Consider the following 17,911-nt stretch of genomic DNA (forward strand, 5'->3'; position numbering starts at 1 on the left):
GCCGCGCCCTTTGCAGGAGAAGCGCTGGGAGCAGAGGGGAGAGCGGGAAAAGGCAGCGAGAGCAGCTGGGCGGGCGGGGCGGCATCAGCGCTGATCCCTCCGCGGGCAGGAGCGCATCACAAATAGTCCCTCCGGCGGATCACTCCGCGGGCGGGCGCCATCACCGCTAATACAAGTATTTATAAATTCAAAAGAACTCATTAACACAGAAGAAAGCAAGTATGCTTCATGCTGGGTGGGAAACATAGGGTCTAAGGGATAAGAATTTTAAAGGTTTTTTTGTTTGTTTGTTTGTTTTTTTTTTTTTTTTTATTATTTTATGAGAGAACTACATACCCCATGGCACCCACAGAGTTCAGGACGGGTAGAGAGGATGAAACAAACTTTAAAGAGAACCTTAACTGAATTAATAATTGAAACTCAAATGTCATGGGGTATGTAGTTCTCTTATGAAATTAAAATTAATATAAAATAAACAACTTTAAATTTTTATTTTATTATTATTCCATGTTCTTCTCCCCCTCCTGGATGAGGAATAGGGGTCGGTATTTGCGGCTGTGCACTGTAAGGAAATAAACGAGGAGTGGCTGAACCTGCCATCGCAGGTGGCTGTGATCTGGCCACTGGAGGAGAGGGTGCAGTGGATCTGGGTAGGGTACTGCCAGCATGCGGGATGGGTGAGGGGTGGGGACCCAGTGCTGCAACCTCTGGAGGCAGATAATCTGCACGTTCTCTGAGTCGGAAATAAAGGTGACGAACAAAGTCATCCGAAAGCTGAAAGCGACGGTGGAAAAATGAGGGATCAGATGCCTGTTGTGGATTTCGAAGCTGTGAAGAAGGCATATGAGAAGTTGGAGTTGTATTGGTTGTTGTAAAAAAAGGAGATGAAGCTTGGGAAGATAGAGGAATGCTTTCTGAAGCTGTGCTGGTCACTATATCCTTCTCACTGAAGTGTTGAGCAGGCATTTGAGGATGAAAAAGTCCCATAAAATCAGCTGAATGTCCCTGAGAAGTTCGAGAAGAATGTGCATGAAATGGAATGTCTCGATGCGAGACGTCACTATTAATAACACGTGCTTGGTCCTGTTGTGATGGAAGAGGTGTCCACGTATAGTTGAGAAAGCCCTCTTTCTGTTCTGGAGATAAAATCGTATTTGTTTCGCTGAAATGGCACGGGAAACATGGTTCAGCATCGTGTGATTGTTGTGATAATCCTCTGAGTGGTGTTATCAGAGTGATGATAGGGGGTACATGCCGTGGTGACACGGCAGCTGTTGAAATGTCTCTGCTGTGTGTCCACGGCTGTGGCTGCGGTGCAGACGGGGGCTGTGTGGACACAGAGCTGGTAGGAGGTGTAGCTGCCGAAAGCTCCTAGGATGGAACTGCAGTAGCCGAACGAATTGCACTGCTGGCTGGAGGTGCTGTGCTTATCGGTCGTATCGGCGTGGCAGCTGAAGCGTCCGTGTGTGGCTGGAGGTGCCGGGCGGGCGGCCGGGACCGTGGGCGGGACCGGGCTGGCCTGGGAAGCGCTGGTGCCGGGCAGCGGGGCCGGGGCTGGGCTGGAAGCGGGGCCGGGGCTGGGCTGGAAGCGGGGGCGGGGCGGGGCTGGAAGCGGGGGCGGGGCGGGGCTGGAAGCGGGGCCGGGGCTGGGCTGGCAGCGGGGCCGGGGCTGGCAGCGGGGCCGGGGCTGGGCTGGCAGCGGGGCCGGGGCTGGGCTGGAAGCGGGGCCGGGGCTGGCAGCGGGGCCGGGGCTGGGCTGGCAGCGGGGCCGGGGCTGGAAGCGGGGCCGGGGCTGGAAGCGGGGCCGGGGCTGGCAGCGGGGCCGGGGCTGGGCTGGCAGCGGGGCCGGGGCGGGGCTGGAAGCGGGGCCGGGGCGGGGCTGGAAGCGGGGCCGGGGCTGGGCTGGAAGCGGGGCCGGGGCTGGCAGCGGGGCCGGGGCTGGGCTGGAAGCGGGGCCGGGGCTGGCAGCGGGGCCGGGGCTGGGCTGGCAGCGGGGCCGGGGCTGGGCTGGAAGCGGGGCCGGGGCTGGGCTGGCAGCGGGGCCGGGGCTGACGTCCCGGGCAGGGCCGGGGCCGGGCCAGGAGCGGCTCGAGCCGCGAGCGGCGTTGCCGGGGTAACCGGCACTGAGGAGGGGCGGCCGATGCCGCGCCGCGCAGGCGTGGAAGCGAGGGCTCCCGAAGGCGGAAGTAAGGCCGGGATGGAAGCGGCGGGAGTGATGACGTCAGCAGCAGGCGCCGCCGTTCAAACGCGGAAGCGGCCGCGAACCCGGGCCGCGTGGGGATAGCGGGAGGGCCCGATGGAAGCTCCGGGACCGCCCCTGGCCGCGCGCATGGCTCATCTGATGGGAGGACCCCAGGCTCGGGAGGTAGGGACCTGCCTCTGCCTTGCGCCGTAACACATGGATCGGGCGAGATGGAAACCGAGAAATATTCTCGGCACTCTCGGTTCCTACACTCAGGTGTATTCCTGGTTCCTGACATTCCTTTAAAACTACCGAATTCTTCTCTCAGGTCCCTGGCAAATGGGGCTTTGCAGCCTGGGGGAGTTCTTGCAAAACGGGGTCTAGTGAAGCGCTCTGCAGGAGTGGTTGTGCACCTGAGCGGTCATTAATTGTCTCCTCTAATGAGGGAAACGTGATTAAACTCCCGGTGCTGTGCTGCTGTTGTGTGTCGGCCTCGAGGTGTGAGACAGTCCCTGTGTCACACTGGAGTTGCTTAGTGGCTGGACTGGGACTGGGACAGGTCTTGTTGGTCAGGAACAAAAGGGAAAATTTATCTTTTGGCTTGCTTAATATCTTGGCTTTATTAATGTATCAATGTCAATTGTTGTCATTTGCTGCCTCCTGCACAGTGTATTTGCAGCTCTGTGTGAGAGCAGACTCTCCCCTGTTGGGGAGTGAGACAATCCTGGAATATCCTGAGCTGGAAGGGGCCCACAGGGATCACCCAGTCCCACCCCCGTCCCTGCCCAGACCCCCCAACAGCCCCAGCCTGGGCATCCCTGGCAGCGCTGTCCAAACGCTCCTGGAGCTCTGGCAGTCTCGGGGCCGTGCCCATTCCCTGGAGAGCCTGGGCAGTGCCCAGCAGCCTCTGGGGGAAGAGCCTTTCCCTGATCTCAGCGTGAGCCTGCCCTGGCCCAGCTCCAGCTGTTCCCTGGGTCCTGTCTGTGTCCCAGGGAGCGGAGATCAGAGCTGTAGGCCCCGATGTGTTCTGGCCTCACGCTTCTCTACCAGAACAAACCCAGTGCCCTCAGCAGCTCTTTCATGGTCCTTCCACACCCTTCCCCATCCCCATGTCCCTTCTTTGGATGCTGTCAGCTTTTTATCTTTTTTATATTGTGGCGCCCAAAAGTGCCCCCAGGACTCCAGTACAGTTTAACAGCAATGAAAGAAAACAGTGGATTTCAACTTTGATCTCAAAAGCTGTCTCAGGCCCCTGATACTGCCTCGAAATGTCTTTGCAGTTCTTGCTTTATGACTTGTGTCAAACACGGAGAGAGTGAGACTGAGCCCCTGGGGTCAGGTTCTGTGTGAGAAGCCACACAGCAAGCCAGAAATCTTTGCTCCAGATCACCAGAAATTTACAGTATTGAGGGCGGAAATACTGAGAGTTGAGTCTTGGGAGCTGAGCCAGGAAAGCAGCACCTCTGCCATGGGCAGATTTGGCACGTGGAGAGAGCTCGAGCAGCTTGCAAGAGGTCCCAGCAATGTGTGTGTGGAGCTGGGAGGAGCATGAGTTGCAGTGTCGTGTTTGGAGTCCCCCTGGGTGAGGATGTAGGAATAGACTGGAGTTTTTGGTGACTGAGGTTTCTTTTCTGTGGCAATAATTGTTCTTGGCCACATCATTTCAGTTTGTTACTCGCCTGTGGTTTGTTCTACAGGCCTGTTTCCTTTCTCTCCTACTATGGTGTCTCAGTTATCTTCAGCAGAGGCTCAGCAATAACTGAACTTGAGCTTAGATACTTAAACTTCAGTTCAGAGTAGATACATGGAAGAAATCTTTCCGTGTGAGGGTGGGCAGGCCCTGGCACAGGGTGCCCAGAGCAGCTGTGGCTGCCCCTGGATCCCTGGCAGTGTCCAAGGCCAGGCTGGACACTGGGGCTTGGAGCAGCCTGGGACAGTGGAAGGTGTCCCTGCCCTTGGCAGGGGTGGCACTGGAGGGGCTTTAAGGTCCCTTCCCACCAAGGCCTCGTCTTCCTTTGCCTTCAGTGTCTGCCTCAGAGTTTGTACCCAAACCAAAGTGAGGTTGATGTCACCTTCTCTAAACTGGGAGAACAGATCACTCCAAGCTGTGGGGAGGTGGAGAGGCTGTAGGATGGAGAGGGTGCAGCCCTGCAGACGCCGAGCTGTGGGGTTGCTGCTTTCAACAGCCTCGTTGTTGCTGCGGACACAGCTCAAGGTGGGTCTGAGAGAGACAAACTCTGCTTTTGGGGGTTTGTGTTGATGAGGAGGGGAGGGGAGGTCGCTGCTCTGCTTCTTGTAACTGCTGTGGCAGAGCCAGGAGCCCAAGGCAGGACAAGGGCAAAGCAAACCTCTCCGAGCTCTTGGGTTCTCTTCATTCCCAGATATTCTGATTCCTGCCCAAGTCCAAGTTCTTTGTGCTGTGCAGGATGCAAGTTTAATCAGGTTTTAGTGCTGGTTTAGCTGAGTGTTTCTAGGGCTTGAGGATGAAGCCAAATGCTCTGCACTGAAAAAGTGATGGATGTTCAGCACGAGATTCTCTTCAGGAACTGGCACGAAAAGTGGTTGCCGAAGCTGAGGGAGGAGCAATTCACAGCTTGGCTGGAAGAGGGAGAAGTGCTCACTGCTGGTCTGTCACTTCATCCTCATGAGTGAGTGTGGGAGCTCCCGAGATCGGCCAGGCTGCAATTTCAGATAGTTTAGATGGGCTGGCCTTGAAAAAATCATATTTTGGTGCCTGGAGCAAAAGCTGAAGGTGGCAGGAAGTGGCAGCAGTGGCAGGGAACTGAAGTGACACCACCCTGAGCTCAGAACTAATTTTGGTTGTGACCTTGAGCAGTCCCTGGGCCACACCAGAGCTTTTTGTGTCACCTGCTTTGGGAGGTTCTTCCTTGCCCGTGGAGAAGTTGGGTCTGGCACAGGTCTGCTGTGGAGCACCTGTGCCACCACCTTTAAAGAGCCACCCTGGAGGTGTCAGTGAGCCCCTCAGTGCCTGCCCAGCCTAGAGCAGGGCTGGGAGGGCAGGGGGCTCAGGGAGTGCTCATTCCTGGTGGTGTTGGAGCTCTGAGCCCAGCCCTGAGCTGGGTTTGTGGCTCTGAGGGCACGGGGAGTGTCCGGAGCAGGCCTGGCCTGGGCAGAGTAGGAACTCCTGGAGTAACTGCTGAGTAAGCCACACCTTCCACGTGAGAGGGAGGCACTCCCAGAGTCAGGCGCTGTCTCCTCAGAGGTGCTTTGGGGTTTAATTCTGTTCTCACAGTGACTCCTCTCACCTGGGAACCCCGTGGTTACCTCCAGAGGGTCTGAGGCCTTAGGGATGTAAATATGGACAGGAGGGGTTGGAATCTGCCTATCAGGGAATCTTCCCCTTGCCCACAGGAGAGTGTGCAGAACTCTTCTGTGTGATGATAATGTTTTCATACTTTAGGTGTGAAAATAAAAAATGGGAGAAATCTCGTTTTTCTGGCAGCACGCAAAGAACTTTCTTCTGTGTCACCGCTAAAACTCTGTGAGGGGATGAATACCTGGGAATCTGAAAGAGACATAGCTGGAAAGCATCAATATGAATGGATTTTTCTGCTTCTTTTTGCACTTGAAAGAAAGGTGAAAGTTACAGGCTGAGTCAAGCTTTTACCCTTTATTTCAATCAATTCAGTTATTGCTAAATATGGCTACACACAGGTAGCCCAGGTGACAGAGCTGCCTCCAGCTGCTCCTTGGCCCCAGTGTCCCACGCGGGATGCTTGAGTTATCCACTGAGAGCCCCCTTGAGACTGGAGCACAGGTAAATCTGCCTGTCTGAAGGGCAGGATTGTGTCCTAAGTCCCTCCTCATTCCTTCCTTTCCTCAGGCCCCACCATTGTGGCTTGGGTGGCAGTGGCACATTGGAAAGGCCTGGGGGTGCCAGCTGGGGTGAGAGCTCGGGGTGCCAGCCCAGGCTCCACCAGCACTTGGCCCACACTGGGGCACAAATTGAGAGATGAACTCTTGGAAGCTTGTCCTGAGGAGGATGAATGGTACCTGCTGGTGAAATTCGGTGCTTTCATGGAGCTGTGATAAACCCCAAAGTCTTAGACTGCCAACCTACAGCCTCTGCACTGTCACATTCCCCAGTTGCATTTTGTATTGGAATTTTACCTGCTCCCACCTGCGTCCTCCTGCTGGCAGTGCCAGCAGCCCACGTGCTGCCTCTCCTGAGAGCAAGTTCCTGCCTGTTTCCTCTCCCAGCCCCAGCTCTTGCTTCCCTCTGGCAGAGGCAGCTTTAGGTGCAATATCCTGATGTTTCTGTGAGTGGGTTTTGGAATAAACCTACACACGGGATGTCCATGGGTTGCTGCTATGGATTCTGTGAAAGGTGATCAGGAAAAGCAAGTTCAGAGTTACTCAGGGGATCCTCTGATTCCTGCCCATCTCACGGAGCTGCTCAGGGTGAAACTACTACTCCCATGCTTTTTATTTTGCTCCTCTTAGTGCTGGTTTTTCCCCAGGTAAGTCAGTGCTGGAGCAGCCCTTGTGGGTTTATCTGTGATGAGCAGTGGTTGTGTCTGCACACGGAGATAGCAGATTCCAGCTGTAGTGTGCAAACGTCGGTGCTTTGTGCCTTAGTGCACAGCCACATTTGTCAGCTGACAGGGCTGATGCGATGAGAAAACCTCGCACTCTCCAATAACCTGAGCACAGGCACTTCCTGCGTTGTTACATTTAACCAAAGCTCTGATAAAAAATACTACATTAATTTTTCTAATGGAGACCAGATTCCGCATTATCATCATTTACGTTTTTGGATAGTCTTTGATTGACTCTGGTGGGAAGGGAGGTGAATCAGTATCTTGTACTTTAGGGAAAGATCTAGGGGAGAATTGAATTGTACTTCCTTGGAATTCACATCACCCGCCCTTAGTCGGAGATGTTGATCTTGAGAACAACAAGCAGAGAACAGCCCAGGAAGGGCTGAACGTGACAAAACAGTGCAGAGCATACAGAAATCCTCTTTGCTGTGTTCATCATTCTGTCTTCATCTTGGATTGTTTCCACCCTTCTCCTCCACCTGGAAGTCACAAGCATCCTGCAGTGGCAGGTACTCTGGGTTCTTCTGCCAGGAGTAGTCTAAGAACAGCTTTTGCTGGGAGCAGCTCTGACCTTGCTGAAATCACTGCTGAAACCTCCCCTGACTCTTGCAGTGCCAGAATTTCACGGTGGCAGTGGTGAGGCAGGGACTGAGCCTGGTTCATTGTCCCCAGAGCTCGGGTAGTACAGGACAGTCAGGCCAGTAAAGCCCCTGCTCAGGGCTGGGAACGAGATCCTGGCCGGCTTTCCCTCTCTGCCCCTCTCTGCAGTCCTGCTGGGCTATGTCATGCTACTATGTTACAGCATTGTTCCATGTCTTTTTTTTTTTTTTGGAAGTAATGCCGGATATTGGCAGTCAGGGGCGATGGAGCGAGGTGAGCAGTGACCGGTGGACAGAATGAGTTGTTACGGCCTCGGTCTCAATTTTTGGAGCAGCTCTAAGCATCCGTTGTTGTTTGTGTGTTTTAGGTGGTCCACTTGCAGGATGTCCTGGCCCTGGATGCTGGAGCGTGCAAGCCTAAGGTATAGGTGTGGTGTACTTCAGTCGGAGCAGGGAGGCTGTGGTTTCACAGTCTCTCAGCATGTTTTGTGTGTTTTTGCTTTGCTTCTCTGCAGGTGCTGCTGCTGCCCTGGGCGTGCCAAGGGCCAGAGGCGAGCAGGTGAGTTGGCATTTAGGTGGGGTGGCTGATAGGCCAGCGGTCTATGGCAGCGTGCTGAGCGTGTCCCTTTTCATTGTGCAGGTTTGTCCTGGCCACCTCCAGAGTCAGATCAGGATTTGAGGTGAGCCGGGGCAGTGGTGTGGAGTAGCCCGGGGATGCTCTTCTGGAGGGCAACAGTGACGTTTTCTGTTTTGTTGTCTTAGGTACCGTGAGCAGGTGTGGAGCTGAAGTTTGGAGAGAGCAGGTAAGCGCTGAGCCTCGGCAGTTTCGAGGGAGGGGGCCTTGCGGAAGGGGTCTCTTTTGGCGTGTGTTGTCAGAGGCTGAATTTTCTCCTTGTTCTCCATCTTTCGCAGCTGCCAAAGCGGACCGTGGGGAACGTGTTGACATCCGAGGTGCTGATGCATTTTTTCTGCCAGGGATGGATTTTGTCCGTTTGTCTTCAGAAAGCTAAGTGTTGGGAGCGGTGGTTGGGAGAAGGGAAAGGCCTTTGGAGTTCCAGGAGGCAATTGGAAGTTAGCTTAGAGGAGAGGGCTGTTGTGGGAGGGCCCCTTGGAAGTAAAGGGAGAGGGTTTCTCCTCAGCATCACCCGAGCCTTTGCTGGGCAGGGCAGTTCCCACCCATCTCTGTCATCGGCCTTTGAGTCTCGCCGTCATCGTGGATCTTTTTGCCCGAGGAGCTCGCCTTCGGGTCTGGCACGATCGCCACGGTCTCCATTTCACCTACTCGCTGGCGTAGCCACCCGCGGGCATCTTGGCCACTTGCTGGATGGTCAAAGGTAAGGGATCAAAGCTCGGGTTGTCAAGGAATGGGTCAAGGGGTCAAAGGTCAGGGGATAAAAGGTCAAGGCTCGGGCTCAGGATTAGAGGTTCCAGCATGATTTTCCGTGGTGGTTCCCAGTGTGGGGACACGGGGTGTGGGGTCAGTGGCGCCGGGGGCGGGCAGGAGCCCCGTGGGCAGTGGCCGGCAGCGGCGGGGACGCCTCCGTACGGTCGCGCCCCTCCAGTGCCAGCAGAAGCCCCCCTGCGCTGTGCGGTGCCCGGCCCCACTCCTTGCCCTCCCCGCCGCTGCCTTCCCGCACTCCCACCGCACCCCCTGCTCCCCTCCAGCCCAGGGAAATGCAGGAAAACACAAAATCATCGAGGTGGAACAGTCACCGGAGCTGCCCGAGCCATCCCCCCGCCTGAAGGCGGCAGCTGCCCAGAGCCAGGGGCACCCAGCAGGATGCAGCTCCCCTTTCCCAGGAGCTGGAGGCAGGGTTTCCCAGGCAGGGGGAGCAGGGAGAATTTCAGCTCCCAGCAGCTCTCTGTGAGTGCTGGATGGACTCTGGGCTGAGCCAGGTGGGAGGTGTGGGTGGTGTTCATGTCCCCAGGAGCTGCTCAAATCCACCTTAAACTCCTGGAATGGTCTGTGCTGGCAAGAACCTTACAGACCATCCTGTTCAGCCCCTTGCCATGGTCAGGGACACCTTCCTGGGGTGTCTGTGCCAGAGTGGTGGAATGGGCAGGACTTTCTCCCTGAGCCCAGTCCCGGGCAAGATTGGGGTTCCCATGGGAAGAAGCCTGTGAGCTGCATTTCCGGAGCTGGGAGCCTCCATGCCCGGGAGTGTTTCCAGTACTGCTCTTTGGCTTTTTCCATAACTGGGCATGATGTTTCTCCCCAGAGCAAGGTGGTTTTCCCTGGATTGTTGGGGTTACACACTGGCTGTTTGACAGCTCTGTTGTCTCTTTGTCCTGAATGGAAGAGTGAGGAACGGGGGATGCTCCCGACTGTCCCAGGGATGTGGGAACAGCCCAGTTCCAGTGAGGAATGTGACGCCCAGCTCGTGGCGTGTGCCCTGAGATGGTCTTTGCTGTTGTTTTGTCCTTAGAGCCTGTTGGAGTGCTGGCCTGGATTTGGGAGGAGCCAAGTAGCCTGGAGCAGTGAGGTTTTTCCTGTCAGAAATCCATGCTGGGGATGTTTTCCCTGGCTGTCCCAAGGGGAAGGAACAGCTCTGGAGTTTTTGCAGCCACAGGCTGGGGATGCATCCCCTGAAAACCAGTTCAGGATCGTTCATCTGACTCTGTCCCTGACCTGTGGCTTCCAGGGAGCCTTCTGGTCTTCTGGATATTCCCAGGAGAGGATATTCCACCACCTGACTTTTAAGCCAGGAATTCCAAACCCAGTAAGTCGGTCACATTCTATGGGAGCTGCCCCAATGGTGGGATGGCAGAGGGCACACCCCACGCTGCTGTTTGGGACATTCCTGACTGGAACGGGAGCCAGCTGGGCATTTTGGAGCACTGAGGCCACCAGGGCAGCCTTGAGTGGCATTCCCAGGCAATGCTGAGGCATCCCATGCCTGTGGCAACACATGCCTGATGTGGAGCAGAGAGAGGAAGGGAGAAATTCTGAGTTGATGGGAGGAATGGAATTGGGCTTTCCAGAATGGAATTGGTATAGGTGCTGATGGTATCATGGAATCATGGGGTGGCTTGGAAGGGACACAAAGACCCTCTGGGCTCTGTTATCCCATCCCGTGGCAAAGAACACGTCCAAAACTGCCTCCTCACCCCCATGGAATGGCAGTGGGTGTTGGGAGCTCTGGCTGGAGCACCTGGAGACCAGGTAAGAATAGCAGTGGCATTGTTTTGGCTGCTGCTGGATGTGGTTTTCTCTTGTCAAGATGTTCCTCTGATTGATATTTTCACAGTAGCTTGCTAGGCCTCATTTGAGGATAATTCCAAGAATTTGGAAGTCGTTGGAAAAGAATGAGGAAAAAAGGTGAACCTGATCCAATTCTAGTAATTCTGAACTTCTCTTGCAGCACCGTTCCAGGGGAAAGCTGGTGAAAGGATAAAGATGCAGAGGAACAAGTGTTGTAAACCCCCTTGCCTCCCTGACAAAGCAAACCTTTCTGCAATCCCAGTAAATCTCTTGGAGAAACTGTGGGATCATAAGGTTTCCTAGGAAAGGAAAACTAAGGACAGAGATGAGGAAATAGGCTTCCAGTTAACAATGATTTGATGGAGGTAGGAATGATTCTTGTATGTTTGATGCACCCCTTTTTATTCCTGGGATAATTTTAAATGATTTCTTTAAAAAATCATTTCGATTTGGGAATTCAGATTAGAGAGGAAACGATGCAAAATAAATGCAGGGAGAGATCACAGAATCATCCTGGAATGGCGGAATAATTTGGGTGGGAAGGGACCTTAAGGATCACCTCATTCCATCCCCAGGGTGCTCCAAGCTGCGGCCAGCCTGGCCTTGAACACTTCCAGGGATGGGGCAGCCACGATTTCCCTGGGTTTACGGGCACAAGAGGAAATTTCCAGCAGGAACTGAGGGGTTTCCCTTGCTCTGCCTGGCCCTAGCAGGGCTTTGGGAGGCAGAGGCTGTGGGAACAGGAGCTTTGTCCACTGCCTTGGAGGAGTCTCTGATGTCCCAAAACCCAGCAGAGCAAGTGGCTGTGGTTTAACATCCCGTTCAAAGGAGATGCCAGGCCAGGAACGGGAATGGACTGCAGAGCAGGGATGGTGGCCAGCAGAGGGGTGAGTGTCCAGGGGGTCCCAGCAGTCCATCCTTGCTGCCCAGGTTTGGGATGAGCAGGCTGGTGAGTGTCCCTGTGCTTGCTCTGCAGGATGAGGAAGCCAGGCCTGCTGAGGAGGAAGATGAGGAGGTGTGGGAGGATGGAGACAACGGCCACCAAAGGCTGGGGAAGGCACAGATCCAGGTAGGAGACGTTGCCTTGCGAGGAGAGGGACTTGTCTGTCCCGTTGGAATTTGGGGCGTGAGGCCAGTGGAACAAAGGCTTTGATTCCATTTTCTTGCTCGGGTTTTCACGTGCCTTAAGAGAGCTTTGTGAAAATGTCATTATCCCTGATTGAGTCTCTGAAAAACAGGGATTGAAGCTTTCAGAAGGGGCCCAACCCTGCCTGCATGTATCCAAGTGCAGCCCCCACTCCCTGTTTTTGTGTACAGCTGGGATGAGACCTCAGCTGCTGTTACTTGCCAGCTCACAAGTTGTGTAGCTCAGAGCCTCAGCCATGAAGGGCCAGGCTGTGTTTAAAACAGCCCAAGGTGCCAGAGAGCTGGAGTCATTTCCTAGCAGGTAACTTGACTTGGAAGCTGCATTCTAAAATTTGTCCGCATTTAATTGATGTCCCACATGGAGACACCTAAAGAAGCAGAGGTGGGGTGTTCCTAAGAAAAGAGCATCTAAATTCTTTGGTGGTAGAGGGCTTAAAGTCTGAGTGAGGTGCCTTTAGGACACTTCCATTCCAGTATCTGAATAGAATTTAAATGAAGTAGCCAAATCCTGACAAGCTTGTATGAACTCCAAAGCCTCTGCAAGTGGTTTACAGCCAGGGAAGGAGATAAGAGTCTGGAGTCTCTTCCCCAAAACCTGGCTGCTGGTTTCTTTGGCCAGGCATAGGAAGAATTGTGTATTCCCTGGGGCTCTCCTTATGGGGAGAGGTTTACTTATGTGCCCTGGGTTTATTCAGTGCATCTTCAAAGTGATGGAAACTGATTGCATTGAAATGCCAGGGGTGCCAAATGTTTTCCCCAGCCAGAGCTCGGAGCCAGCCCAGTGGGAAGGGGTTTAGTGGCCATTTTCCCGCTCCCTCGGGGCAGCAGCACTGGAGCACTCGCAGCCACCCGTGCCCGAGGTGCCGAGTACTGGCAGGAGGCAAAGCCAGGGACTGGGCAGGAGGAGCTTGCAGTGCTCCTGGAATCGCAGAGCTGGAGCTGTGGGTTAGAACTGCCAGGAGCTGCTGCCTCACTCAAACCTTGTTTAAAGCTCAGCATCCCTCCTGCTCCCTTGGAATGATTGTTGCTTCTGTTGTTGCTCTTTCCCGATCCATTATGATTATTATTGTAAATTCCCACTCCATTTCTTCCATAGCCCTTTGCTTCCCAGAGGTGGTGCTTTAGGCAAGCCCCTCCAGCCTGGGAAGGGGCTTTTGGCTCCAGACTCAGTCCCAGTCCCCATGAGCAGCTGGAGCTGTGCTGTCCCCAGCAGGTGCCTTTCCTTCCTTCCCTGCTGCACTTTGGCTTTTTGAGGGCTCTCTAGGGGGCTGAGGGAGAAGTTCTTTGTCATTCCAGGGCAGCATAAGCCCTGATCCCACTCAAAGCAGGAGGAATCATTCCATCCTTGTTTTTGGATACACCTTTGGTGTTCTCTCTCTTTTGCTGACACTGTGTGGTGAAGCAGCAGCTCCCTGGAATAACTTTTATTTGTAAAACAATGAATTCCCTGCTGGAATCCCAGTCCCAGCCCCCCAGATCAAGGTGCAGTTTAAGGCCTTACACCCTGACCAGGACAAGTTCCTGTCCTTAGACATGGAAAACAGGGGAAAACTCAGACTGGATTGGAGCCAGCATCCAGAATGGGGAGAGTGAGGCAGCGTGCTTGGCCCAGGCTGGGGCTGGTACAGGGGGTGTTCCCCATAGGATGACACCCGTTTGGAGCAGATGCTTCTCTTCCTTTGTCCAAAGTCCAATGGCAAAGGAGTGAAGAACCCACAAGTGGGGCCTGGAAGGAAAACAGTTCTGTTAAAATTAGGCAAAGAATGCACTAAGAAAAAATGGACATCCTTTTTAGGTATGAAAGTAAGTAGGGGAAAAATGTTGAAAAAGAGCTCTTTTATTTGGTGCCACCTCTCATTTTTTTATGGATAAAACCCTCTAGTGAGCAATCAGAACAGGAGTGGGAAAGCCAGGAGCCTTTGACTTCCACAGTGGACTTAATTGCCATGCTTAATTTCAACAATTTCTTCTTTCTCTCAGGCCAGAAAAACCCACTTAACTTGTCCCATCTTTGCCAAAAGCTTTGGTGTTTGAGCAGCCAAACCCAAGGGGCTCTGGCCCCACCAGCCTGTACTGGAGGGCCCCTGGTCCTGCCCATGGTGTGGGATGAATCCCCAATTGTCCCCAGAGGGGGCTGCCCTGGTCCCTGCAGTGCCCAGCACCTGAGACACAGAGAGAGCCCTGTCCAAAGGGGCTCCTTGTCAGGAATGTGGCAGCAGCCCCAGGAGCAGGCTGGAGGTGAGAACTGGGGCTGTGTTTGAGACTGACCAGGTCAGCTCAGTGTTTACCTGTGGGGGGAGTTTGGCCCCCCATGCTGAGTTGAAGCTGGATCAGGGTGACAGATGCTGCATTTTGGGCACCCTGAGAGTTTCTCTCCCCCTTGGAGATTTCCTGCAGGGATGGGGCAGGGCAGGGAGCAGAATTAACCCTGCACCTCCCATGGGCACTGCTGGCCTTTGTCTCTCTGCTGTGCCATCAGCCTGTGGGAATTTGCTGCTGCTGCTGCCACCCCACCTGGGGGCTGCGTGCTCCTGGCAGCCCTTCCCAGCCCCACACCCGAGCTCCAGCGCTGCCTCCAGGCTGTGTTGGGAGAGTTTGCTGGGAATGTGCCTCATCCCTGGGAGTATCCTTTCCTTCCAGAGTGGCTGGATGGAGCTTCTGGGCTTGTCAGCTTCAGAGTTTGCTTGCAAAAGTCACTGCAGGGAAGAATGACAAGGAGGTTTGTCAGAGTGCTGCTGTCAGACCCCACCTGCCAGTCTGTGCTTTGGCTTGGAGGTTGTTGTGTATTGGCCCTGCAGGGAATGAATGTCCCCTTCCCACCTCAGCCCAGCAGATCCCAAGGGCTCTTCCTGGAGTACTTACTCTTTGCTTCCCTTTGGGATAACTTAATCTGCACCCTTCCAGGAGCAATTCCTTGGCTTCTCCTGGAGAAAACCCCATGGCAGAGGCAGTCTGCAAAGGAGCCCACAGCTGTGCTTGGAGCAGGGAGTGCTGAGAGCTGCGTGTGCCTCTGCTGCCCCAGGCTGGCAATATCCCCATGGAACAGACTGGGCAAATGGCATTAGAGGGAGCACAATCCCTTCCTGGAAGAGGTTTTCTCCTCTGCAGATCAGGCACGGGGCAGGAAGGGAACTTTGGAGATCAGCTGCTTTCCCCCAGAAAGCATCACTCACACCAGCATGGATGACATGACCTGTGCCCAGCACTCACCATGCACCTGGCCAGAATCAAGAGCAAAGGTGGGTTTGGGTGTGAGCACTTGAAATAACTTTGAAAGAGAAGCAATCACCTTTTGCTGCTTCTTTCTTTCTTGCAGATGCTGGGATTGCCTCTGGGCACATGGGCTGAGCTCTCCCTGCAGGGAACTGTCAGGCCTTAACAGCTGTGAGGTTGTGTTCTTCTCAGTGGGGAACTGGAAATAATTATTAATTAATTGCAGAAATGTTTTCTGAACCTTTCCCCTTTCCTGGTAGATCTTCTCTCTCTGCCTCTGAATTTACAGCTGTTCCCTGGTGTCATTGGCCCTGCCTGAATTCCTTGCAGCTCCTCACTGGGAAAACCTGGGATGACTTTGAGGGGACAGAGGAGACATTTTCAGCTGAAAACCTGGGGTGACTGAGAGGGGACACAAGAATTGTTTGTGTAGGAAAATGGGAGGTGATGTCAAGCAGAGCAAGGTGGCATTTTTGAGGGAAAAGCTGAGGTGATGTTTAGGGGAACGAATGCACATTTTTGGGGCAGAAAAGAGTTAATATTGTACAGGAAGGAAAAACTGGGGGGTAAAACTTGATGTAATCTGTAGGGGACAGAATGAATATTTTGGAGCAAAAATGAGGTACTCAGTAATAGACAAAGAAGGAAAATTTTGGAGGCCAAACTTGACAAAGTCTCAAGAGCAGAGAATGAACACTTGGAGGGAAAAAGGAGGTGATGAATACTGAGCATGTGGGGAAAATTTGGGGGCTAAATCTGAGCTAATCTCTAGGGGAGAGCATGAACACACTGAGGTAACATGAGGGAATCAGTTGTGGGCAGATAGGGAAACTTGTGTAAAAATAATATTAAATAAGCTGTAGAAAGAACATTTTGAGGTAAAAATGAGGTAAGCAGTAGTAGACAGATGGAAAACTTTGGGGGTAAATCTTGATAGAAGCTACATGGTAGAAAGGAAATAAATATTGAAGGAAGAATGAGGGAATCAGTAGTGGACAGGTAGGGGAATTTTGGGGGGTCAAACTTGAAATGATCTAAAGGTTGAGAATGAATCTTTTTTGGTAAAAATGAGGTAATAAGTTGTGGACAGTTCAGGAAAATTTTGGGGGTTAAACTTGAGGTAATCTCTAGGGAGAGTGTGACCACTGACATGAACTGAGGCAATCACTGGGGCTAGGCAAGGAAATTTGGGGTGTAAAACTTGGGAAGATCTGTAGGGCAAAGAATGAACATATTGAGGAAGCAATGAGGTGATCAGTAGTCAAGATGAGGTAGAATGTGGGGGGCAAACCCTGAGGTAATTATGTAGGAACCATAAGTGGTTTTGAGAAAAAATCTGACCTAATTTGTAGGGGACAGAATGAACATTTTGGGGGTAAGACGGACATAACCTGCGTGGTTTGGGTTTTAAAATCTAGTCAGTGCACAGGGGACAAAATAGACATTTTGGTGATAAAATCCGAGTTCATCTGTAGAAGAAAGAACTCATGTTTTGAGGTAAAAAGGAGGTGATCAGAACTGGGCAGGTAGAGAAAACTGAGGGGGTAAAATGTGAAGTCATCTCTAGGAGAGAGCAGGAGCATCCTGAGGTAAACTGAGGGAATTGCTGTGGACAGGTGGGTAAATCTGGCAGGTAAAACTTGAGGGAATCTCCATGGTAGAAAATGAGTATTTGGAGGTAAAAATAAAGTACTCAGTCAGTGGTGGAGATGTACGGAAAATGTTGGAGGTAAAATCTGAGGTGATCTGTAGCAGAGAGAATGCACTTGATGGGGTAAACTGAGGTAATCACTTATGGACAGGTAGGGAAGTTCAGAGGGGTAAAAATTGAAAGCATCTGTAGGGCAAAGAATGAAAAGATTGAGGTGGAAATGAGGAAAGAGGTAGTGGACAGGTGGGGAAAGTTTTGGGGGCAAATCTTGTGGTAATCTCCAGAGCAGAGAAAGAATGCTTCCTTGTAAAAAATGAGGAACTCAGAAGGAGGCAGATGGGGACATTTTGGGGGTAAAATCTCAGGTCATCTCAAGGTGAGGGAAGGACTATTTGGAGGTCAACTCAGCACTCACTGTGTCTTCCTTCCTTGGCATCAGCTGGCAGGGAAGGGAGAAGAGGCCTCAGGCTGGAGAGGGGCAGGAGAAAGGCACTGTGGGCAAAGGCACCTCCCTGGCATCCCCAGGGTACCTGTGGGGAACACAGTGGACACTTTGGGAGCAAAGGGAGGTGATGGCATTGTCCCTTTGGGGGATGCTGGCATTTAGATCATTCCATCCATTTGCCTGCTGACATTTCCCAGCCCAGGGGCTTTGGCTGCCAGGGCAGCACAAAGATTGTTCCCTGGGTGGTGCGCAGATTTGGGGGTTGGCTTTGCTAGTTCAGATGAATTCTACCCAAAGCCCTGAATTCCCTGCTGAATTGCCACTGGCATAGCCTCCCAGCGCCTCCTGGAGCATGGATATTCCCATGCAGAGCTGCCTATTTAACACCAGCTGTGGCAGGACCCAGCAGAGCTTCCAGGGAAGCTCAGCAGGGTCAGGGCAAGGACAGCTTCATGTTCCATAGAATTTGCTGTTTGTAACCCTCATCCCCCAGCCCCCCCCCCCCAATGTCCCTGGGGGCACCTGACAGAGTTCCCTGGAATTCAGCTGCCTGCACCCCCCGAGCTGGGGCTCCAGGTGATATTTGAAAGCAGGAACAGGCACTGGCTGGACACGCTCCCAGCCTGTGCTGAGGCAGCCCCTGTGCCCACGGGAGGACTTCTCTCCCTGCAGGAGTTGATTTCATTCCAGAGCCTCAGGAGTGGCCTCTGCAAGTTCTTTTCCCTCAGGAAAGGGATGCACATCCCTGCCTTCAGGGCACCTGCAGTGGGAGCCACCTGGGAAAGCTTTCCATCAGTTGTGCAGTTCCAGCTGGCTCCCCAAAAACTCCCAACTCAATCCAAAGAGATTTCTCTGACTCTGACCTTTCATTTGAAGGCATCTCTGAGGGCATTGCTTGGCATTTCATTGCT

The sequence above is a fragment of the Coloeus monedula genome, assembly GCF_965178545.1.
Source record: "Coloeus monedula genome assembly, contig: HAP1_SCAFFOLD_298, whole genome shotgun sequence".
Lineage (NCBI taxonomy): Eukaryota > Metazoa > Chordata > Aves > Passeriformes > Corvidae > Coloeus > Coloeus monedula.